The sequence below is a fragment of the Salmo salar genome, chromosome ssa20 (assembly GCF_905237065.1).
Source record: "Salmo salar chromosome ssa20, Ssal_v3.1, whole genome shotgun sequence".
In the NCBI taxonomy this organism is placed as follows: domain Eukaryota; kingdom Metazoa; phylum Chordata; class Actinopteri; order Salmoniformes; family Salmonidae; genus Salmo; species Salmo salar.
In genome coordinates, this window is record NC_059461.1 from 3,692,076 (window position 1) to 3,718,791 (window position 26,716).

The following is a 26,716-nucleotide window of genomic DNA, read 5'->3' on the forward strand; positions in this document are numbered from 1 at the left end:
TAGTTGATTGTTGTTCAATTTATGGAACATACTGTATCAGTGTGAAGTTCAATATCTCTTTAACAAAATATAATCCCATCATGACAATGCATTTATTCTGAATTCATTTATTTTACATCAGAAGTTCAATTAAACAACTCACTGTACAAAATGTGGATAGCAAGACCAATGCTTTGTATGTACATTTACACCTTTATGAGGAAACATGAAGCTCTTTAAAAAAAAATACGGACCACTACCGTCACAAACAAAATTCAAAATTAAATTCAGATTTATAAAAGCTGGTTTGATTTGTGCAGACCCCATATTCTGGTTAAACCAGACTGAACACTGATGAAACAACCGTGAGCACAGCATTCAGTCTTCTTATCTACGCATAGTCACTTAACTCTACCTACATGTACATATTACCTCAAATACCTCAACTAACCGGTGCCCCCGCACATTGACTCTATACCTCGCTGTTGTTATTTTACTACTGCTGTTTAATTATTTGTCATTTTCATTTTTTACTTTCAATTTTTTACTTAAGACTTATTTCTCTTAAAACTTCTTAAAGCATTGTTGGTTAAGGGCTTGTAAGTAAGCATTTCACCGTAAGGTCTACACCTGTTGTATTCGGCGCATGTGACAAAGAACATTTGATTTGATTTTGATTCGATTTTTGATTTAACCAGGATATCAGAACAATGCAGTCACACATCACATACAGTATATAGTGTCCAGAGGCCCACAACCAGTGTATAAAAGTCCTGGTTGTAGATTGGGTACGTGGGTCAGTAGGAAGGGTGAGCGCAAGACAGGATGTCATAGGGAACGTACAGGCTGATGTTGTAACCAGATGACTCTACGTAGTGAGACCTGCAGATGGGCAGAACATGGTCTTCGGAGGAAGAGTCTTCAGAGAAGTCCTAGTGGCAGATCACTCCCTTGTGTCTAATGTGGACAGAGAGAATGAGGTGAGTTAAACAGCAGACACTACTCTCTGTCCCCTGTGTCGTGTGGACAGAGAGAATGAGCCAATGCTCTCTGCATAATGTTCTCTGTAGAATAAAGTAGAGGAGCGCTAAGCCCAAAGCTTATAAGTATGAGAAGTAGTTTCTTGTGCAAGGATCTGTATTGGGATAGGACAGCCTGAGGAAGTACTTAGAACCGGGGTATGCCATGTTTATGAATAGCATTAGCATCAAACAGCCTTCAGGGTTTAGAGTGTTAGCGCGAGTCAGTGTTAGAGGGGTGAGGGAGGGTCTGTGCGTTATCAGTCACCTGCAGTAGGCTGTGAGGTCGTCGTCTGTGATGCAGACCCCTCGTGGAGACTTTTGTCTGGGATGTTGGTTGTCACCAGGGAGCTGGTGTTGAACCAGACGTGTCTGACTGGGTGACTGAAAATAGACAGGAAGGAGAAACAACAAACACAATTTTTTACAATTAAATGTTTTTTATATATTTTTCACACAAACCCAAACACACACAAACCCAAACACACACAAACCTAAACACATTCACTAAGGAACTGAGAATTGATCAATCAATACTGATGCACCTGTTGGTTTGCTGCCAATGTCAGCCTGATAGGTCAATGTTGCATATTGCTGAATATTTATAAAATGCATACAAGTGACAGGAACCGCAAGACACATAAATGAGGATATGAATAAGAGCAGAACAGCATGTCAGTACTCTACCTGCCTTTAGTGGCACAAACAAATGGATGTATCAACAGATGCACACTAAACAACCAGGTTGGCTCCCATCCCCGTCTCCCAGACGCAGACCAATCCCTCGCCTCCTCCGCTCACAATCTTCCAATAGTCTGCCTGCACGGAGGTCACGCCCATGTGGTGGGCGTACAGTGATGTCACAGAGGAGCCGGTGCGCAGGTAAAACACCCTCACCCTGAAACGGAACACACAGAGAGGAAGTTGTAATTTCATCTTTACTAGGTGACCAGAGCAATTGTGGTGTCTCAGAACAATTCATTACAGAGGGAACTAACAGAGAAGCAGTGAGAGGTGATCAGAGAAGATACACACCAACAAAGACAGGTAGAAACAGCAAGAGCAGGTGGCATTGAGAGGTTTTCATCTGCTTCTGCCCTCATATAAACCAACATGTCATTACTATAGCCGCCAATAACACTAATTCACTCAAAGCTACAAATATTTGAGGTGTTCTGAACTGATTAAACATGATCTCTGTCCCAAATCCCACCCTATATAGTGCACTTCTTTTGACCAGAGCCATATGGGGCTCTGGTCAAAAGTAGTGCACTATTGTCACGTTCCTCGTATTCTCCCTCATCGGAAGATATGTCGAAATCACTCGATGACCAATAAGCAGCGGGTTGACTGTTCCACATCATATTTATTATAGATGGAAACGACAAAACAAAATAAACACGCAAAGGAGAAAGGTGACAGTTTCACAGGTGAAACGAAACACAGTGCAAAATACAATTACCCACAAACACACAGACAAACACACCCTACTAATATAGGACTCCCAATCAAAGGCAACTCAACACACCTGCCTTCAATTGAGAGTCCAGCACTCAACCTACACATAGAAAACCTAACCAAGAACCTAAACCAACACTCACAACCCCACTATACCATAACCAAACATAACTCTGCCACGCCCTGACCAAATATAATACAAAAAGACCTAAGTATATGGTCAGGACGTGAAAACTATATAGGGAATAGGGTGCCATTTTGGGCCACGTTATGGCAGTGCTGTAGCATTAATGAAACTAAGAGGAAGATTCTTGGGTCTGGTTTGAAGAGCCACACATGCCCCATGGACCTCAGCTCCATCTGTTCATCACCGCTTTAGTTTATTGGGTCCCCAGCAGCAGCCAGAGGATGAGTGCATTCTAAAAGCTTTCCAAAAGTTCATACACCAAATCTAATTTATTTGGGGGTGAACAGACTAAATTTCCGCTTCAAGAAATTAAACGAATCAGGGTTGCATAGCTAAATGGGCATTAGTATTGTAACTAAGACGTATGGCGAGACATGGTCTGTGTCCCAACAGGCACCCTATTCTCTACCTAGTACACTACTTTTGTCCAGAGCCCTATGGGCCTTGGTCAAAAGTAGTGCACTATATAGGGAATAGGGTGCAATTTAAGATGCATCCATGGTCGTGGCTGCTGAGTGGTGTTGTTTCAGGGGATTAAAAGTTACTGTCTGGCAGTCTGTTTGAACTGTGCCCCTGTCTTCCCTAAGCTGCCAGTCAACACGCTACTCCACATTAATCATCCCGATCCTTGTTTCTACTAGAAAACACAGCAATGTGAGAGTGGGCCTGCACAAACCAGATTGGGATTACATCATCGTAACGTGGACACTCAAATACTGTACCATGTTATCTTAACAGTTGAGGTCAATAAAGGTATGTTGAAAACTAGACTAACTATTTGATGTTTTAACACATAGTGCAGAGTCAGACTGCCATGAAACAGAAAGCCTACTAGAGGAGACATTGTAGACAGGCTATTTTTCTACTGGCACAGGACCACTGGGCACGACCTTGGCTCTCTCTCCCTCTCCCCATCTGTGGCCTGGGCAGTTATGATCAGGCAGTATTCCAGACAGCCCCAGTCTAATCAGGACCCTCATTTGCTCCCTGGAAACTCCAGAAAAAGAGTGAGAGAGCAACCAATTTGGAGAGGAGGAAGACGTGCATTAGGCCGTGGCCCCCTGATGGACAGCCAGAACAGACTCCAGCCCCCCACAGCCAGAACAGACTCCAGCCCCTAGCCTCCCAAAGCTAGAACAGACTCCAGCCCCCCACAGCTAGAACAGACTCCAGCCCCCCACAGCCAGAACAGACTCCAGCCCCCCACAGCCAGAACAGACTCCAGCCCCCCACAGCTAGAACAGACTCCAGCCCCCCACAGCTAGAACAGACTCCAGCCCCCCACAGCTAGAACAGACTCCAGCCCCCCACAGCTAGAACAGACTCCAGCCTCCCACAGCTAGAACAGACTCCAGCCCCCCACAGCCAGAACAGACTCCAGCCCCCCACAGCCAGAACAGACTCCAGCCCCTAGCCTCCCACAGCTAGAACAGACTCCAGCCCCCCACAGCCAGAACAGACTCCAGCCCCCCACAGCTAGAACAGACTCCAGCCCCCCACAGCTAGAACAGACTCCAGCCCCCCACAGCTAGAACAGACTCCAGCCCCCCACAGCTAGAACAGACTCCAGCCCCCCACAGCTAGAACAGACTCCAGCCCCCCACAGCTAGAACAGACTCCAGCCCCCCACAGCTAGAACAGACTCCAGCCCCCCATAGCTAGAACAGACTCCAGCCCCCCACAGCTAGAACAGACTCCAGCCCCCCACAGCCAGAACAGACTCCAGCCCCCCACAGCCAGAACAGACTCCAGCCCCTAGCCTCCCACAGCTAGAACAGACTCCAGCCCCCCACAGCCAGAACAGACTCCAGCCCCCCACAGCTAGAACAGACTCCAGCCCCCCACAGCTAGAACAGACTCCAGCCCCCCACAGCTAGAACAGACTCCAGCCCCTAGTCTCCCACAGCTAGAACAGACTCCAGCCCCCCACAGCTAGAACAGACTCCAGCCTCCCACAGCCAGAACAGACTCCAGCCCCCCACAGCCAGAACAGACTCCAGCCCCCCACAGCTAGAACAGACTCCAGCCCCCCACAGCTAGAACAGACTCCAGCCCCCCACAGCCAGAACAGACTCCAGCCCCCCACAGCTAGAACAGACTCCAGCCCCCCACAGCCAGAACAGACTCCAGCCCCCCATAGCTAGAACAGACTCCAGCCCCCCACAGCCAGAACAGACTCCAGCCCCCCACAGCTAGAACAGACTCCAGCCCCCCACAGCTAGAACAGACTCCAGCCTCCCACAGCTAGAACAGACTCCAGCCCCCCACAGCTAGAACAGACTCCAGCCTCCCACAGCTAGAACAGACTCCAGCCTCCCACAGCTAGAACAGACTCCAGCCCCCCACAGCTAGAACAGACTCCAGTCCCCCACAGCTAGAACAGACTCCAGCCCCCCACAGCTAGAACAGACTCCAGCCCCCCACAGCTAGAACAGACTCCAGCCTCCCACAGCTAGAACAGACTCCAGCCCCCCACAGCCAGAACAGACTCCAGCCCCTAGTCTCCCACAGCTAGAACAGACTCCAGCCTCCCACAGCTAGAACAGACTCCAGCCCCCCACAGCTAGAACAGACTCCAGCCCCCCACAGCCAGAACAGACTCCAGCCCCCCACAGCTAGAACAGACTCCAGCCCCCCACAGCCAGAACAGACTCCAGCCCCCCACAGCTAGAACAGACTCCAGCCCCCCACAGCTAGAACAGACTCCAGCCCCCCACAGCTAGAACAGACTCCAGCCTCCCACAGCTAGAACAGACTCCAGCCCCTAGCCTCCCACAGCCAGAACAGACTCCAGCCCCCCACAGCTAGAACAGACTCCAGCCCCCCACAGCCAGAACAGACTCCAGCCCCCCACAGCTAGAACAGACTCCAGCCCCCCACAGCTAGAACAGACTCCAGCCTCCCACAGCCAGAACAGACTCCAGCCCCCCACAGCTAGAACAGACTCCAGCCCCCCACAGCCAGAACAGACTCCAGCCCCCCACAGCTAGAACAGACTCCAGCCCCCCACAGCTAGAACAGACTCCAGCCCCCCACAGCCAGAACAGACTCCAGCCCCCCACAGCCAGAACAGACTCCAGCACCTAGCCCCCCACAGCCAGAACAGACTCCAGCCCCCCACAGCCAGAACAGACTCCAGCCCCCCACAGCCAGAACAGACTCCAGCCCCCCACAGCCAGAACAGACTCCAGTCCCCACACAGCCAGAACAGACTCCAGCCCCCCACAGACAGAACAGACATCAGACTGACTACATACAACGCTACTACATTAGAGAGACTGACTACATACAAGACTACTACATAAGAGACTGACTACATACAAGACTACTACATCAGAGAGACTGACTACATACAAGACTACTACATTAGAGAGACTGACTACATACAACACTACTACATCAGAGACTAACTACATACAAGACTACTACATCAGAGAAACTGACTACATACAACGCTACTACATCAGAGAAACTGACTACATACAAGACTACTATATCAGAGAGACTGACTACATACAACACTACTATAGAGAGACTGACTACATACAAGACTACTACATCAGAGAGACTGACTACATACAAGACTACTATATCAGAGAAACTGACTACATACAAGACTACTACATTAGAGAGACTGACTACATACAAGACTACTACATCAGAGACTGACTACATACAAGACTACTATATCAGAGAAACTGACTACATACAAGACTACTACATTAGAGAGACTGACTACATACAAGACTACTACATCAGAGACTGACTACATACAACACTACTACATCAGAGAAACTGACTACATACAAGACCACTACATCAGAGAAACTGACTACATACAAGACTACTACATTAGAGAGACTGACTACATACAAGACTACTACATTAGAGACTGACTACATACAAGACTACTATATCAGAGAGACTGACTACATACAAGACTACTACATCAGAGAAACTGACTACATACAAGACTACTACATTAGAGAGACTGACTACATACAAGACTACTACATTAGAGACTGACTACATACAAGACTACTACATCAGAGAGACTGACTACATACAAGACTACTACATCAGAGAAACTGACTACATACAAGACTACTACATCAGAGAAACTGACTACATACAACACTACTACATCAGAGACTGACTACATACAAGACTACTATATCAGAGAGACTGACTACATACAAGACTACTACATTAGAGAGACTGACTACATACAACACTACTACATCAGAGACTAACTACATACAAGACTACTACATCAGAGAAACTGACTACATACAACGCTACTACATCAGAGAAACTGACTACATACAAGACTACTATATCAGAGAGACTGACTACATACAAGACTACTATATCAGAGAGACTGACTACATACAAGACTACTATATCAGAGAGACTGACTACATACAAGACTACTACATTAGAGAGACTGACTACATACAACACTACTACATCAGAGACTAACTACATACAAGACTACTACATCAGAGACTGACTACATACAAGACTACTACATCAGAGAGACTGACTACATACAAGACTACTACATCATAGACTGACTACATACAAGACTACTACATCAGAGAGACTGACTACATACAACACTACTACATCAGAGACTAACTACATACAAGACTACTACATCAGAGACTGACTACATACAAGACTACATAAGGCAGAGGGACAAAGCTAAGTCTTCTGCTTTGGCTGTTGTTGCAGGTGAGCTGGGGGTCCCACCTTTAAAAGACTGGCTATGCACAACGAGACATAGAGTTGCCTGGGATTTGTCTGCTTTAGTCTTTCTACTTATTGCCTGATGAATTTGGTAGGAAAGTCATGGCAGGAGTTTGATTGGTAAGGATTCTGCCCAAAATGTTTTCTTTATTTTACCTGCCAACTCCTGCACCGCTGTCAGGGACAAGTGCAGATGAAAATGGCTCTTTTTCTGTCTTTCTTTCCCCCATTCTGAGAGCCAGGTTGCAGATGCAGTGCGTGTGTGTGTGTGTGTGTGTGTGTTTTAGCGGCTGAATGGCGAGGCCACAGCACAGCAGTGTGAAGGCTGCCAGTATCTGCCTCCCGTTGCCTCCCTCACAAATACCCCCAGGCTATAACACTCTGATGATCCACGTAGCTCCCTCTTAGAAAATCTCTCTTCGTTTTTGCCTGATTTCATTTAGGTTTTCTCCGTTTAGTTTTTCCAGGTTTCCGTTTTCTCCTGTTTTTTCAGGTATTCACTCTCAAAATCAGATTTTTTTTATTATAGAAAAACAACTAAATTGGTTGTAAGTCCACAGCAATGCTTAAAACACACCAGGAGAGCACTTTTGTGGTCTGGGATTTTTGGTTGTAGTTATCCTTTAATTCCAACAAGAGGCTGTTGTTTAGCTGTGTTTTGTAGCATGTGTGATGGTATAGTTTGCAAAACAACTACCCACTGGATTGATGCAAATAATCATGATATCATTCTGCCAGGTATGCATAGACTACTTTGTAGACTACTTTCAATACATTTAGTTGATTTCCTACATATCTCTCTCTCGGCAACCCAGTCACGGTGCGAAGAAAATTGCTTTTTCTTTTTCCAAACACAAAATCCTCCCTCCTGCAAGTATGCTGTTTGTATCTCCACATTCCAATGTTCCTAATCAGTTGTGATTGTGTGTTGAGGAATATTGTGTTGTGATAAACAGGTTTGTTTCTGACTAGAGCCCAGTAGGTGTACCCAAGGGAGCCACTGGATCTAATCTGGTACTACTGTGGTGCTAAAATCTGACAGGCAAAATAATGTGCCAGTGTGTGTGTGTGTGTGTGTGTGTGTGTGTGTGTGTGTGTACACTCAGCAGGTGTAATGACACATTGGGTCCCATACCTCCTGTCTTTGTTTCCACACACCATCAGGTGAGGGGGGGCTGTCTCTTAGGTTGACACAGGATACGTCTCCTGCTGAGTTTCCCAGAGACACCTCAGACTGGCCTGTCTATAGACTGTATATCTGGATCTGTACAAAATACTACACAGAGAGTTAGACTCCTTCACTGGCTACTAAAAATGATTCCGCACCTGAATATAAACAGAGGTAACACACAGAAACAGAGTTATTTGGCGATGGATACTGTTGCTACAGCCACAACAGCATGAGTTAGATAACACCTGGATTTGAGCAGATTGAGCAGTGTGTAAAACGTCCTCTACATCTAGCAGCAGCACGAGACATGAAGCAGTGAAGACAGACGTTGATCCTCACAACTTTCTAGTCTCACACACACCGTCTCTGTCTGTCTGAGCTCCGAGACTCATTACAACACTTTCCATTGCCTACGCTTTTACACAGGAATTAATCTCTGTGCTGTTAACAAGCAGGCAGCAGACCATGCTTTGTAACTGACATGAAGGGGCATTAACAGAATCTAAATGAAATAAAATGGTTGTCAGTAATTATAAACACTACATTTTCTTGGCAAAAAGAGCTATGAATACAGTATTGTAAAGCTTAAATAACAAAAAGGTTTGAATATGATAGGAAGGACATTGACCCACAAGCATATCAATATTAATTCAAAGAGAATGATTAATCGTGTTCCCTCCAGCTCCATAACAAAAGCCTTTTAAAATGTTATTTAAATGATGTAATCTGGCTGTGTTATAATTGGTCAATTAGTGGCTGGAGCGGTTCTCTTTTCAAAACAACACTAAACAAACTAGCCAACCTTCAGACAGAATGGGGAATGATAGATAAAGACATTAAACAAAGGATGAGAGAAAAGAGAAGAGGGGGAAGAGAAGAGAGAGACAGTGTGTAGGAGAGAGAGAGAGAGAGAGAGAGAGAGAGAGAGAGGAGAGGAGAGGGAGCAAGCAGCATGATGTAAGGCTTGAGAAGATGCCAATTGTTTTGTGTCTCCTATTTGGGCCAGGCAGCCTTAATGTGAGCTAGCCCCAAGCGGAGCAAGCCAAAATCACACACAGGACACACACACACACAGGACACACACACACATACAGGACACACACACACACACACACACACACACACACACACACACACACACACACACACACACACACACACACACACACACACACACACACACACACACACACACACACACACACACACACACACACACACGCCTTTGAAATGAGAGCTTGATGGGATTCGGGAAGGGGCCTAGGAGGAAAGGAGAGGAGAGGGGGAAGGAGAATAGAGGGGAGAGGGAATGAGAGGAAAGGGAAGGAGGGAGAGGGAAGAGGGGAGAGGGAAGGAGAGGAGAGGAGGAAGAAGAGGAAAGGAGGAGGGAAGGAGAGGCAAGAGGGAAGGAGAGGGGAGAGGGAATGAGAGGAGAGAGGGAAGGAGAGGGGAGAGGGGGGGAGAGCGAGAAGGAGGGGAAAGGGAAGGAGAGGGAAGGAAGATAGAAGGAGGGGAGAGAGGGAAGGAAGAGGGAAGGAGGGGAGAGGGAGGGAGAGAGAGAGCAGAGGGGGATGAGAGGAAGGAGAGGTGGGGGAGAGGAGAGGGGAGATGAGAGGGAAGGAGAGAGGAGAGGGAAGAAGAGAGGAGAGGGAAGGAGAGGGGAGAGGGAGAGATGGAAAGAGAGGAGAGATGAGAGAGAAGGAGAGGAGAGGGAGGGAGAGAGAAAGCAGAGGGGGGATGAGAGGAAGGAGAGGTGGGGGGAGAGGAGAGGGGAGGAGAGAGGAGAGGGAAGGAGAGAGGAGAGGAAGGAGACGGAGAGGGGAAATGAGAGAGAAGGAGACAGGCGTGGATGAGAGGGGGCTGTCTGCTTGTCTTTTTTTCGATGAATCATCTCAGTTTTGGGGGAGGGGATTTGATTAAAAAGCAGCCCAAACCAGCTATTATGTGGAGGAGCTGTCAGCGAAAGGGAGTATAGACACAGTTTGACATTAATATGGAAACCGTTTAGGGAGCACCTCAGCATGCTTTGATAAAAGGCCTCATGGCTTTGGCTACAGCAGAGTCATCGTGTTAATGTGGCTGCTGGATTCCTGGAGGGATAGTTTAAACAAAAATAAAATGATAAATCTATAATTTGTCCTAAATCGCTCCCTTCACGAGTTCCTTTGTTAAGTAAATGAGGACGAATGTCCCTAAATGATTGTTAAATTATGCAGTCAGTTGAGTTCATGTTGCATTGTTTTTACACTTGACTTTCAGATGTCAGGTAGGTTAATGCATTTAAAAACAAGTAGAACTAACTTATAGATCCAATGTGAACAAACATTGGCATGAATACAGTATATCAAGCTCACAGAGTTTGAAGACACACATTCAAAGCAACTGTCAGAAGTTAATCAAGACCACTGATCCTAAACGATGAAAGGATCCTAATGGAACACGCCACACTTTTCATTGAACAAATCTATGTCATGGATGTGTTGTGTGTAACCTATGGGGGCGGCGGGTAAAGGGTACAGGGTAACAGCGTACAGAGTAACAAGGTAACAGGGTAACAGGAGCACTGAGCAGATGTCTAGACCCCCAAGTCCACTGGCTGGGGAGGGGAGAGAGGGAAGGGAGGAATTGGGCTGGGGAAGGGAAGGAGGGTGCAGGTCCAGAGGAGAGGGAGACTGACTGTTTTGCTGACTCTGGCTGACTTGCACAGACACCAGACAGACAGGCCAATAGACAAAGACATGAATAAGACAGACAAATACATGAGACATGTAGACACTTAGCAACATACCGTACACATGAGCAAACAGACAGACAGACAGACACAGACAGACAAAGATACATACATACATACAGACAGACACAGATACATACATACATACATACATACATACATACATACATACATACATACAGACAGACAGACAGACAGACAGACAGACAGACAGACAGACAGACAGACAGACAGACAGACAGACAGACAGACAGACAGACAGACAGGATCATTACAAAGACCATTCATGTCATAATACCTCTAAAACATGTAGCTGGAAAAGCAACAAGTCCTAGTGATGACTCAACTCCTCGGTGTGAAGAGAAAACGTCTGGATGCCACCTCCATTCTTTTCACAGTTTTTAATTAGGCATATGTCTTCTCATGAAATAACACATAACACATTCTGCCTCAGAGTCTGTTGGCAATTCTTATTTCCCACTTCGCAGAAGGAACATGCTGTCAGAAACACTATGAAACCGATAGACTTGTTAAAGCTGATTAAAAGCTGTAATTCTTCAGATTAATTAGTGAAGCGAAAACGTGCTAATCATGAATTGGCATAATTTAGAGAAGATGAGCTAGCTAGGCCTATAGTGGAGAGATGAAACAAACGAAAACTCAATGCTCGATTTAATTCACGATCACTAGCATATCAAATATTATCCAATCAGTAGTGTTGTCTTAGAATAATTCATTTGGAAAAAGGAGGCCTAAGCGGCAGTATTTTGGACAGGATGTGAGACATCAACATGTATGCCTAGTCAGATTGAAGACCTGTGGAGCTGGTAGGCTACAGTGGCAGGAAAAAGTATGTGAACCCTTTGGAATTACCTGGATTTCTGCAGAAATTGGTAATCAAATTTTATCTGATCTTCATCTAAGTCACAACAATAGATAAACATAGTGTGCTTAAACTAATAACACACAAATTATTGTGTTTGTCTTGTCTATATTGAATACATCATTTAAACATTCACAGTGTAGGTTGGAAAAAGTATGTGAACCCCAAGGCTAATGACTTCTCCAAAAGATAATTAGAGTCAGGAGTCAGTTAACCTGCACTCCAATCACTTAGACGAGATTGGAGATGTTGGTTAGAGCTGCCTTGCCCTCTAAAAAACACTCACAAAATTTGAGTTTGCTATTCACAAGAAGCATTGCCTGATGTGAACCATGCCTCAAACAAAAGAGATCACAGAAGACCTAAGATGAAGAATTGTTGACTTGCATTAAGCTAGAAAGGGTTACAAAAGTATCTCTAAAAGCCTTGATGTTCATCAGTCCACGGTAAGACAAATTGTCTATAAATGGAGAAAGTTCAGCACTATTGCTACTCTCCCTAGGAGTGGACGTCCTGCAAAGATGACTGCAAGAGCACAGCGCAGAATGCTCAATGAGGTTAAGAAGAGTGTCAAGTGTTAATCCTAGAGTGTCAGCTAAAGACTTAAAGAAATCTCTGGAACATGCTAACATCTCTGTTGACGAGTCTACGATACGTAAAACACTAAACAACAATGGTGTTCATGAGAGGACACCACGGAAGAAGCTATTGCTGTCCAACAAAAAACATTGCTGCACGTCTGAAGTTTGCAAAAGTGCACCTGGATGTTCCACATAGCTACTGGCATAACATTCTGTGGACAGATGAAACTACAGTTGAGTTGTTTGGAAAGAACACAGAACACTTTGTGTGGAGAAAAAAGGCACAGCACACCAACATCAAAATCACATCCCAACTGTAAAGTATGGTGGAGGGAGCTTCATGGTTTTGGGATGCTTTGCTGCCTCAGAGCCTGGACAGCTTGCTATCATCGACGGAAAAATGAATTCCCAAGTTTATCAAGACATTTTGCAGGAGAATGTTAGGCTATCTGTCCGCCAAATGAAGCTCAACAGAAGGTGGGTGATGCAACAGGACAACAACCCAAAACACAGAAGTAAATCAACAACAGAATGGCTTCAACAGAAGAAAATATGCCTTTCTGGAGTGGCCCAACCCAATTGAGATGCTGTGGCATGACCTCAAGAGAGAGGTTCACACCAGACATCCCAAGAATATTGCTCAACTGAAACAGTTTTGTAAAGAGGAATGGTCCAAAATTCCTCCTGACCGTTGTGCAGGTCTGATCCACAACTACAGAAAACGTTGAGGTTATTGCTGCCAAAGGAGGGTCAACCAGTTATTAAATCCAAGGGTTCACATACTTTTTCCAACCTGCACTGTGAATGTTTACAAGGTGTGTTCAATAAAGACATGAACACATATAATTGTTTGTGTGTTATTAGTTTAAGCAGACTGTGTTTGTCTATTGTTGTGACCTAGATCAGATCACATTTTAGGACCAATTTGTGCAGAAATCCAGGTATTTCCAAAGGGTTCACATACTTTTTCTTGCCACTGTATATGACATCTCTCTTGATTTTACAAGATTTTTAAAAATCCTTTAGCTGTAACCTTGAGAGGATGCACTGCAGCAAAGTTATCCCTCAAACTTTCTCCTAGGCCCAATCTGTGGCGCTTTAGTTAAAATATAACATCATCAGGAATGAGAACATTGTAATGATGTCAGTGGGATAGCTCTGCCAAAGAAATGTCTAACCAACAGAGAGAGGCTCCATTTAGGTCCGGTCCCTAGTCACTCGACTAATTACTTAAGTACCAGCATCTGTGCCTAACAAACCATTAAACTTTTAGAGAGAGACAGACTAAGGTGTTTAACTAAGTGGGTTTTTCAAACAGGGTTTTTTTTCCACAAAACTACATCTTGCAAATATTTATCTTGAAATACACTGAAATGTATGACACCGATTTACAACTAAAGCCCGAATTAGATCCTCAAATTGGAGCTCAGGTGCATCCTGTTTCCATTGATCATCCTAGAGATGTTTCTACAACTTGATTGCAATCCACCTGTGGTAAATTCAATTGATTGGACATGATTTGGAAAGGCACACACCTGTCTATATAAGGTCCCAAAGTTGCCAGTGCATGTCAGAGCAAAAACCAAGCCATGGGGTCGAAGGAATTGTCCGTAGAGCTCCGAGACAGTATTGTGTCAAGGCACAGATCTGGGGAAGGTTACCAAAAAATGTCCACTGCAAAATGTTTGCTGCCTTGAAGGTACCCAAGAACACAGTGGCCTCCATAATTCTTAAATGGAAGAAGTTTGGAACCATCATCGCCAAACTGAGAAATCAGGAGGAGACCAAGAACCCAATGGTCACTGTGACAGAGCTCCAGAGTTCCTCTGTGGAGATGGGAGAACCATCCAGAAGGACAACCATCTCTGCAGCAATCCACCAATCAGGCCTTTACGGTCGAGAGGCCAGACGGAAGTCACTCCTCAGTAAAAGGCACATAACAGCCCACTTGAAGTTTGCCAAAAGACACCTAAAGGACTCTCAGACCATGAGAAACAAGATTCTCTGGTCTGATGAAACCAAGATTAAACTCTTTGGACTGAATGCGAAGCGTCACGTCTGGAGGAAACCAGGCAGGGACAGAGACTAGTCAGGATCGACGGAAAGATGAACTGAGCTAAGTACAGAGAGATCCTTGATAAAAACCTGCTCCAGAGCACTCCGGACCTCAGACTGGGGCGAAGGTTCACCTTCCTACAGGACAACAACCCTAAGCACACAGCCAAGACAACGCAGGAGTGCCTTCGGGACAAGTCTCTGAGCCCGGACTTGAACCTGAATGAACATCTCTGGAGAGACCTGAAAATAGCTGTGCAGTGACGCTCTGGTTCTCAATACTTATATAAATGTGATATTTCCGTTTTTTTTAAATTATAAATTAGCAAACATTTTTAAAAACCTATTTTTGCTTTGTCATTATGGGGTATTGTGTATAGATTGATGAGGGGGGAAAAAAACTATGGAATCAATTTTAGAATAAGGCTGTAACGTAACAAAATGTGGAAAAAGTGAAGGGATCTGAATACTTTCCGAATGCACTGTAGAATATAATATTCTACAAATTAATTTTAGGCAACAAAAAAAGCTGTTGCAAACATTGTCGTGGAAATATTTGGTCAATCATATTTCACAAATACTGGAGCCTGTGAGGTCAAATAGACTTTTTATTACTTTATAATAAAAGCCGAGCTGGTTCATGAATACAACTCCTTCCAGTCTTGGCACACACGTGTAATACATTTGTCCTCCTTACGTCATACTCATAGTAACTCCTCTTAATGGCTCATCACCTCTGGCATTCAGCCACCGTTATCATATTGCCTTCATAATAGGACATGGAACCTGTAGAGTCACAGAAATAGTTTAATGCATGTAGGACCATAGCAATAGACCTTGGCACTCTACAGGAATAACCAATACATGTCATCTTGCTAACTCCTCTGAAAGGGACACCCCTGTTCTGGAAAAGACCCAAGAGGTGTAACCATAGTTGGCCATAACAATTACAAGAATAACCGACAGGTGCATATCTAATGGTGTCCAATAACCTTGAGCACATACAGAATACTAGATTTTGCTGACACCTTCTGAAATAAATAATTGCCACATACGTACTGGAAAATTCACAATAACATACACAACATTGTTTCATATTCTTTAATAACAGACTCATTAACACAAACACACAATAGGCTACAGCTCGCTTCACAGCTGTGGGGAACTCAACGTATTGTAGTACTGTGTGTGGAGGGCTCTGTGCACAGCATTGTACGTTTGCTGTTGCGTTTTTTCTCGAAGAAAAGCCACATAAACTCTGTCTCCTGTAATATGCAGAGGGCTAAATGAAGGTACCAGCTTCAGTTAGGAGTAGGGCCCTTAGATACACCACAATAATACAGTATACACAAATAGCAGATACTTTGGGAAATAGACTCAACATGTTTAGTGTGTGTTTGTGTACTCAGACTCAGATTAGTGTATTGCTACTCAGACTCAGATGGGTGTATTGCTACTCAGACTCAGATTAGTGCATTGCTACTCAGACTCAGATTAGTGCATTGCTACTCAGACTCAGATTAGTGCATTGCTACTCAGACTCAGATTAGTGCATTGCTACTCAGACTCAGATTAGTGCATTGCTACTCAGACTCAGATTAGTGCATTGCTACTCAGATTCAGATTAGTGTATTGCTACTCAGACTCAAACTCAGATGAGTGTTTTGCTACTTAGACTCAGATTAGTGCATTGCTACACAGACTCAGATTAGTGTATTGCTTCTCAGACTCAGATTAGTGTATTGCTACTCAGACTCACGCTCAGATTAGTGTATTGCTACTCACTCAGATTAGTGTATTGCCACAGACCCAGATTAGTGCATTGCTTCTCGGACTCAGATTAGTGTATTACTACTCAGACTCAGATTAGTGCATTGCTACTCAGACTCAAACTCGGATGGGTGTTTTGCTACTCACTCAGATTAGTGTATTGCTACTCAGACTCAGATTAGTGCATTGCTACTCAGTCTCAAACTCGGATGGGTGTTTTGCTACTCACTCAGATTAGTGTATTGCTACTCAGACTCAGATTAGTGTTTTGCTACTCACTCAGATTAGTGCATTGCTACTCAGACTCAAACTCGGATGGGTGTTTTGCTACTCAGACTCAGATTAGTGCATTGCTACTCAGACTCAAACTTGGATGGGTGTTTTGCTACTCAGACTCAGATTAGTGTATTGCTACTCAGACTCAGATTAGTGTATTGCTACTCAGACTCAGATTAGTGTATTGCTACTCACTCAAACTCAGATGGGTGTTTTGCTACTCAGACTCAGATTAGTGTATTCCTACTCAGATTAGTGTATTGCTACTCACTCAGATTAGTGTATTGCTACTCAGACTCAGATTAGTGTATTGCTACTCAGACTCACGCTCAGATTAGTGTATTGCTACTCACTCAGATTAGTGCATTGCTACTCAGACTCAGATTAGTGTATTGCTACTCAGACTCAGATTAGTGCATTGCTACTCAGACTCAAATTAGTGTATTGCTACTCAGACTCAGATGGGTGTTTTGCTACTCAGACTCAGATTAGTGCAGAAAAATAATGGTTTGGGCTTCAGTATTGGCTTAGTGCTTAGCTTTGGCATACCTACCTTAATGTAATCCTGTTCCTAACACCAGGTACAGTAGATCAAAAACAACACCGGGGTTGTATTCATTAGAAACCCTCATTGTCTGTCATGTTTCAATGAATGCCCTAATCAATACGACCCTGTCAAAAGACTGTAATCAATTCAATGTTGATTCACCTACCTTGCCTCCATCGTTCATGTCCCAGCCACAGCTCTTGACCCCCAGGGCAGTGTGTGTCACTGAGGCGTCCAGACAGGTGATTGGGAGGCCGTAGACGGTATGGAGCACCGGGGGCTCCAGGTCCTCAGGGCCCAGCAGGTACACTGTCTCCCCAGCAGAGAGGGCCACCAGGGGGCCACTGTCTACTCCTCTCCCCCCAGCCCCTGGCACTAAGACCATAGACTCCTCCTGTGACCAGAGCCTCTGTTAGGAAAGTTATAACTTTATTCAGCCTGCTGATTAGACTTCTCACTCCATGTGACAGTAAAGTACATCACATATGAAAAGTCCAGTTGCACTGCTAATGAACTAATATGGTACAATGGATTGACAATGGATTGACTGTGACAGATAGAGGAATTAAAATATGAGAAATCACAACAGCAGACTGGATCAATGTAGACACCCTATCATTGCATCATGGGATTCTATCATAATCCTCATTAAAATGATCAAGCTGAGAGAGAGAGAGAGAGACAGACAGAGAGAGAAAAAGAGAGAGACAGAGAGATCGAGAGAGAGAAAGAAAGAGTGAGAGAGTGAGAGAGAGAAAGAAAGAGAGACAATGTTTCCCATGCCAATAAAGCCCTTTGAATTGAAATTGAATTGAGAGAGAGACTCACAGGTTTGGGCAGCGTGGCCTGGCAAAGGGTCCTCCAATAGCCCGTCATCAGGCTGGTCCAGCCGGACGTCTAGCCCAGCAGCAGTACCTAAGGTGGGCCTCTCCAGGCTCAGAGCCAGAGTGTGGACCCTCCCAGGGATCTGGAACCCTGATCTGTGCTGCAAATCATGTGTGAAACACAAACAAACTCTGGCTGAAACTAATCCTGGACTTGCATGAGTAACAGGTCCAAGATCCAAGACCAGAGTACCAGATGCAGCAGCACGAGTCACGTGGAACCATTTCCCATCTAGCTTGCTAATGTGGAATGTGTGTCTTGCTAATCGCACCCTGAAACTGTTATTTTCAAGTTTTGTGAAAGCAAAACGTTTTCTGTACAATTACCAGAAAAGGCTAGCCAGTGGAATAGCCAATAAATTGACTAGCGAGTCGAGGACCCCCACTCACCATGGCCATAGGAAGCCACACCAGACGTGACTGATGTGAGGTCTGGGGCTGAGGTCTGCAGTCAAGGGGGCTGGGCCTCAGGAAGGAGGCTGCAGAGTCCTAGTGGAGGGTGTCCCACAGTCTCACATACCCTGACGTGTACCTGTGGGGACGGAAAACAACGTTACTCAACACGAGGGATGATATTAACATAAAAGAGATTTGTGACATAGTGAATAGAAGCCTAAAACAGTCACTTTTTACGAAGCAGTGATGTATACTGCTCAAGAGGACCAGGCAGGTATCAGTTATGGCCTACAGTAGCTCTAAGAAGATATAGCTAGCTCATCCTAGCTTTAGACAGTCCTCTCTGTGCACATGCATAGAAACACCAAATGCTTCCCAAGTTTCCCATTTACAGCTTAGTCAATTGGAGACATGCAGAGTGAGGTGGCAGCTGAGTTCCTCACAGTTGGCATGAGAAGAGCCACGAGACAAGCTACCCCAGGTCCACCCCAGCACCAGCTGCCCTGGGCTGCCTCAGACGGACAGAGCTCCTCTCCGGTGCTGGAACCTGGATGTGGGTCAGGACTGGTGCTGGGTTGGGCTGTTGGAGAGAGCTGCAGACAGAGATAACCACAGAGAGTAGCACCAAAGGGCTGCCAGATAAACCCTTTCAGCTAGTTTGCTACCAATGACACTGTGGCACAAACAAGATCGTAAGATAGCTAGCTCCAACTCCCCAATTTACATGCTACAATCACTTAAACCACTTCAGCTAGCTACTGTACCACCCACTTCACTGAGCATCGGTCTCCCAGCATGAGGAAATGGGACAGACAGACAGACAGACAGACAGACAGACAGACAGACAGACAGACAGACAGACAGACAGACAGACAGACAGACAGACAGACAGACAGACAGACAGACAGACAGACAGACAGACAGACAGACAGACAGACAGACAGACAGGAGGCTAAAACACTCCATCTGACATCTCAGGGTTTGTCAGGAAGGTAACAACACTCAACTTAATTAGTGCATCGTCCTTCCGCCAAGAATCAACAGGAGAAATTCATGCCTTTCCCTCTTCCAAGCCATGAAACGTTTGATGTATCAATTTTAGGCAAGATCAGAGCACAACCTGCAGTTCTGCTTCCTCAGTGCATCTACAAGATACTGTATGAAAGTGAGAGAAATATTTGATCAGCTTGCCTCGAAAAACCATCCGAAAAGAAAAATGTCAACTAAAACTCAACCCTGGTTATACAAGGATCTCATAGTGATGCGAAGTATCTTAGAATATTCAGTGATCCAAATCCAATTAAGTCAAATGTTATTTGTCCACATACGCCGAATACAACTAGTGTATACTTTACAGTGAAATGCTTGCTTACGAGCCCTTCCCAAAGATGCAGATTTTCTAAATCATAAAATAGTAACACAAGGAATAAAATACAGAAGAATGGAGCTATATACAGGGAGTACCAGTACCAGATCAATGTGGAGATATATACAGGGAGTACCAGTACCAGATCAATGTGAAGCTATATACAGGGAATACCAGTACCAGATCAATGTGAAGCTATATACAGGGAATACCACTACCAGATCAATGTGAAGCTATATACAGGGAGTACCAGTACCAGATCAATGTGAAGCTATATACAGGGAATACCACTACCAGATCAATGTGCATGTGTACGAGGTATTTGAGGTAGACATGTACATTAAGGCAGGGTAAAGTGACTAGGCATCAGGATAGATAATAATAAGGTATTTGAGGTAGATATGTACATGAAGGCAGGGTAAAGTGACAAGGCATCAGGATAGATAATAATAAGGTATTTGATGTAGATATGTACATGAAGGCAGGGTAAAGTGACAAGGCATCAGGATAGATAATAATAAGGTATTTGATGTAGATATGTACATGAAGACAGGGTAAAGTGACAAGGCATCAGGATAGATAATAATAAGGTATTTGAGGTAGATATGTACATGAAGACAGGGTAAAGTGACTAGACATCAGGACAGATAATAATAAGGTATTTGAGGTAGATATGTACATGAAGGCAGGGTAAAGTGACAAGGCATCAGGATAGATAATAATAAGAGTAAAATAAAGAACAGAGTCGCAGCAGCAAATTATGTTTAACAAGGCGCAATTGTTAATTGAAATGCATTCCAGGTGACTACCTCATGAAGCTGGTTGAGAGAATGCCAAGAGTATGCAAAGCTGTCATCATGGCAAAGGGTGGCTACTTTGAAGAATCTCAAATATAAAATATATTTGTTTAACCCTTTTTGGTTACTACATGATCCCATATGTGTTATTTCACAGTTTTGATGTCTTCACTATTATGCTACAATGTAGAAAATAGTACAAATAAAGAAAAACCCTTGAATGAGTAGGTGTTTCCAAACTTTTCACTGGTATTGTATGTGACTGTGTGTGGGTTTGGGTTTTGGGTGGGAGTGTCAATGTAGTGTGTGTGGGTGATTGTGTATATAGTGTGTATATATAGTTCACTGAGTGTGCGTAGATAGAGTCAGTGCAGATAGTTTTTTCGAGCCTTCCTCTGGCACCGCCTGATATAGAGGTCCTGGATGGCTCGGAACTCGGCCCCAGCGATGTGCTAGGCTGTCCACATCACCCTCTGTAGCACTTTGCGGTCAAGGGTGGTGCATTTACCATACCAAGCGGTGATGCAGCCAGTAAAGATGCTCTCGATGGTGTAGCTGTAAAACTTTTTTAGGATCCAAGGGCCTATGCCAAATATTCTCAGCCTCCTGAGGGGGAATAAATTATATTCTGGGTGAATACAATTTGCTACAGCAGGCAGCCCTCTGTCTCTGTATGTAGGGAATAGAGTGCCTTTTGGGACCCAGCCAGAGGAGAATTTAATCAGACCACCCCCTGTGGGCCCCAGCCTCCTGATACAACATTTAACAGACTCATTTCAGCAGCTCAAGTCATGCTATCATCCTACTGTACACCGGGCCCAGTCGAATTTAAGTAGCATCCTTAGCTGTAAGGGACATAACATAGAGGCTGAAGTCTATTGTGTTTTCACAACAGGTTGAATTAAAAGAACATGGAGAAAAAAAAGGAGTTCAAAGACATGTGGTGGTCTCTTTTAGTACAGAGTCAAAACAGCAGGTCCATGTCTATTGATCTCCCTTCATTGGGTTGGAAATGTGCTGATCAGCACAGCTGCTTGCCCCTTCTGACACTGAAAACAGGTTATATTACTGTATATCTTACATCGGCAACAACATAGCTGTCACAGGAACTGACATCACACAGCACCTTCTCAAAGGTCATACTGCAGTTAGCTGATTGATCCAACACGATTCTAGGAGTAGGAAGACATGCAAGTCGAAATGTTGTTTATCGGCGTCCCTATGCAATTACAATGTTATTACTACAATTAATACTGTATAGTTACACATGTTTAAGTTAATACTGTATCGTTACACAGGTTTAAGTTAATACTGTATCGTTACACAGGTTTAAGGGCAAATTCAGATGAAGTGTTATCTAAAAAAATGCATTGAGTTAAAGTGCCACACAAACAGCCAAGCAGTCAGACACACACACACCCCTATCAAGCCAAGCCGTCCCCTACCTCCCAGCTGGAGAGCACAGTGTTGTCAGAGTTCCTGCAGTCTCGTAGTGTGTTCTTCCAACAGGGAGAGTCAGAGACAGCGGTACCGTGGTGATAACCATCCTTCAGACACATCCTAAACGACAGCACATCGTCCTCCGCCAGGACGGCCCACGCCTTGCTCACCTGTGGAAGCATATTGAGTGGTCATCACTAGGTACAACAAAGTAGAACGGTGTACTTATACTACACATCTTGCTGACCTGAAGAGGACATTGAAGGGGACATGTTGGATAGTGGTCATCATCACTTACTAGGGCCTACGTCACATTAGGGTTGCACAAAACAGGGGTCATGTTCAGGTCTAGTTATATGACTGACGGGTTTGATCATGATCTTAGTTTACCTGAGCACATCATCCCAACTCTGTCCGTCTGAGATATTGGAAGATATTCAGGGATAACTCATAGGGCGACTCGACGTCAAAGAAGGGAATGTCATTTATCTCATTCTGCAAAAAATAAGTAAATCAGCAATGAAATTGAGTTCCACTTAATGAAGTGGTAGGTAGGCTACCTCTACTGGTAGGATTGTCGTGATCATCCTCAACATCATCTTACCAGGTCTTGAATGAATTAATCCACCAATTTGTTGGCCTTGTTAACTTTCACACTGTGGTATTGTCTCTTCCTTCGTATCCTCTCCTCTTGAATCCTCTCCAACAAGGGACCGGTCCTTCCACCTAGCAAGGCCTCGGCTATCGATACTTTGTGGTTGGTCCTCTTCTCATTCACTGTTCCGCTGTAAAGTTACAGATGACACATGCTTCTGTCTTCTTTCTGGTCCACCTACATTTTCACAAAAATTCTTATTTTTAGAGTCCTCCCGACTTGGTTGGCCAAGAGAGTCACCATTGGAGTTTGGTTGCTCGTCGTTTATATGAAATCAAACTGTATTTGTCAGATGCACCGAATACAACAAGTCGTGGCCAAAAGTTTTGAGAATGACACAAATATGAATTCCCACAAAGTTTGCTGCTTCAGTGTCTTTAGATATTTTTGTCAGATGTTACTATGGAATACTGAAGTATAATTACAAGCATTTCATAAGTGTCAAAGGCTTTTATTAACAGGTACATGAAGTTGATGCAAAGAGTCAATATTTGCAGTGCTGACCCTTCTTTTTCCAAGACCTCTGCAATCCGCCCTGGCATGCTGTCAATTAACTTCTGGCCCACATCCTGACTGATGGCAGCCCATTCTTGCATAATCAATGCTTGGAGTTTGTCAGAATTTGTGAGGTTTTGTTTGTCCAAGTTCTCAATGGGATTAAGGTCTGGGGAGTTTCCTGGCCATGGACCCAAAATATCAATGTTTTGTTCTCTGAGCCACTTAGCTATCACTTTTGCCTTATGGCAAGGTGCTCCATCATGCTGGAAAAGGCATTGTTCATCACCAAACTGTTCATAGATGGTTTGGAGAAGATTCTCTCGGAAGATGTGTTGGTACCATTCTTTATTCATGGCTGTGTTCTTAGGCAAAATTGTGAGTGAGCCCACTCCCTTGGCTGAGAAGCAACCCCACACATGAATGGTCTCAGGATGCTTTACTGTTGGCATGACACAGGACTGATGGTAGCGCCCACCTTGTCTTCTCCGAACAAGCTTTTTTCCGGATGCCCCAAACAATCGGAAAGGGTATTCATCAGAGAAAATGACTTTACCCCAGTCCGCAGCAGTCCAATCCCTGTACCTTTTGCAGAATATCAGTCTGTCCCTGATGTTTTTCCTGGAGAGAAGTGGCTTCTTTGCTGCCCTTCTTGACACCAGGCCATCCTCCAAAAGTCTTCGCCTCACTGTGCGTGCAGATGCACTCACACCTGCCTGCTGCCATTCCTGAGCAAGCTCTGTACTGGTGGTGCCCCGATCCCGCAGCTGAATCAACTTTAGGAGACGGTCCTGGCGCTTGCTGGACTTTCTTGTGTGCCCTGAAGCCTTCTTCACAGCAATTGAACCGCTCTCCTTGAAGTTCTTGATAATCTGATAAATGGTTGATTTAGGTGCAATCTTACTGGCAGCAATATCCTTGCCTGTGAAGCCCTTTTTGTGCAAAGCAATGATGACGGCACGTGTTTCCTTGCAGGTAACCATGGTTGACAGAGGAAGAACAATGATTCCAAGTACCACCCTCCTTTTGAAGCTTCCAGTCTGTTATTCAAACTCAATCAGCATGACAGAGTGATCTCCAGCCTTGTCCTCGTCAACACTAACACCTGTGTTAACGAGAGAATCACTGACATGATGTCAGCTGGTCCTTTTGTGGCAGGGCTGAAATGTAGTGAACATGTTTTGGGGGGATTCAGTTAATTTGCATGGCAAAGAGGGACTTTGCAATTAATTGCAATTCATCCTGATCACTCTTCATAACATTCTGGAGTATATGCAAATTGCCATCATACAATCTGAGGCAGCAGACTTTGTGAAAATTTATATTTGTGTCATTCTCAAAACTTTTGGCCACGACTGTACAAGCCCTTAACCAAGAATGCAGAACTGTTTTTAAAAGTAAGTAAGAAAATATTTGCAAAAAAATATATATATAAAAAATATAAAAACGTAAGGAAAAAAGTAACACAATAAAATAACAATAACGAGGCTATATACAGGGGTACCGGTACCGAGTCAATGTGCGGGTATGTTGTTTGTCAGTTCTTGCTTCAAACGCTGTGTAAACGCTGCCATATACTTATTATATTATTTTTAGACAAAGCGGCAGGGTTAACATTTTTGTAGCTAGCCCATCTCAAAACAAAAAACAGTGAAGTCCTGTACCAAAACCTGTCCGACTAGAGACTTTGCTATCAGATTAGTTCCACAAAATGTAATTCCTCATAGTTTATTATGGGCGCATCGGTCTGTAATAGTGGATTGTTTCATATTTTAATTTCAACAAAGAATAACGCGTACAATGAATAAAGTTTAAATGAAAATACACAATTATTAAAGAAAACGGTTTATGATCCCGATTGTGTACTTTCTAGGTACAGTAATCTCAAATGTATTATACTTATTATTTTAAATCCTATGATTATTCAACTAGACCTCTCTTTGACCATTATATCAAACAAAAGCCTCGGCGGATAAAATGAGACGACGGGTTTTTAAGAGTTAATGATTACCTCTCTCTTTTGGGAGAATATGATGTAAACCCCTCACACCATGTGACTCTTTATCATGAATAATATAAGAGAGAGAGAGCAACAACACAGTCCAGATCTGATCCGTACAGTAAAGAGGATCATATTACCGATGAGTGGATAAGAGGAGGGGACAGGGACAGATAATAAATATAAATAGATTTTTTTGAGAACATGTGCTGGCTCCCGATAGACCAGCCTCTGCCTCTACCCGGTGACTCGATTATCTGTGCCCAAGGACCCTCACCATGCTCCGGGACCCAGTCGCTCGCCTCCTGCCTCCGGAGGATCGGGGACGAGATGGATAAAAACTGGACGGTTGGCTCTCGAGACAACAGATATTACGATAAACTGGAGTTTAATAGAAAAGTCAACTTTAAACGCTTTGTATGCACAGCAATACAAATCACCGTCCTCATGCTCTTTATCAGAAAGCGACACCTGTAGGTGCAAGACACTGCAAATGCAAAACCAGCAACAGGTAAACTTCACAGGTACGCGTCATCACTATTGCCACGTTCAAAACAACTGGGAACTCAGAAGAATACGAGGTCAAATCATGACGTCGGTAATCTTCTGGTCGGAAAGTCGGAGCATTAGAAAGAGGCCCGAGTTCGAATTTCCGAGTTGAATGACCGTTCAAAATGATTTTTCCCAGTTGGAGCTCGTTTTTGTCCGAGTTCCCAGTTGTTTTGAACGCACTGAAGTCTGAAGTCAGAGAATTCCGAGTTCCCAGTTTCGAGTTGTTGTGAACGCAGCATATGAGTAACGCAAACAAACTTGGTTGCGAGTATAGACGGTTGATTGTCAACTTTCCCCAACTATGTTCAGCAGGTAAATTGCGGTTATAAATATGTAACTATAGTTGGTGTAAGATGTAGTTTATTTACAATTTGAGTATTTATAATTTAGTTATTCATAAGCAAAACTATGTTGGACTATTCAAAGATTATGAAAAAAATCGAAATATGATCTAAATGTTTATTATGCACTAACATTTTTATTTATTTATCCACTTTAGATGATCCCGAAGAGGAGAGAAAGCTGTCAGAATATTTGCACTGAGAAAATGGATGCCAGCCAGTCAGCCTGCCACAGAGAGCCGAGGTCCAGCGTGCACACTGACATGTCATCATGATGAACATGCCACACATGCAGCGAGACTGTTGGGGACAGGGATTTGAAAAATAAGGAATCTGACCAAAATCAAAGGACATATATTCTTTGTACTTTATGTTGGCTAAG

At 44.1% G+C, this 26,716-nt stretch overlaps 1 pseudogene; it reads right to left on the reverse strand.

Annotated features, from left to right (window-relative positions):
- Positions 1-91: 91 nt before the first annotated feature.
- LOC106579814 (F-box/WD repeat-containing protein 8-like) lies at positions 92-25,495 on the reverse strand (annotated as a pseudogene).
- Between the last annotated feature and the right edge of the window lie 1,221 nt (positions 25,496-26,716).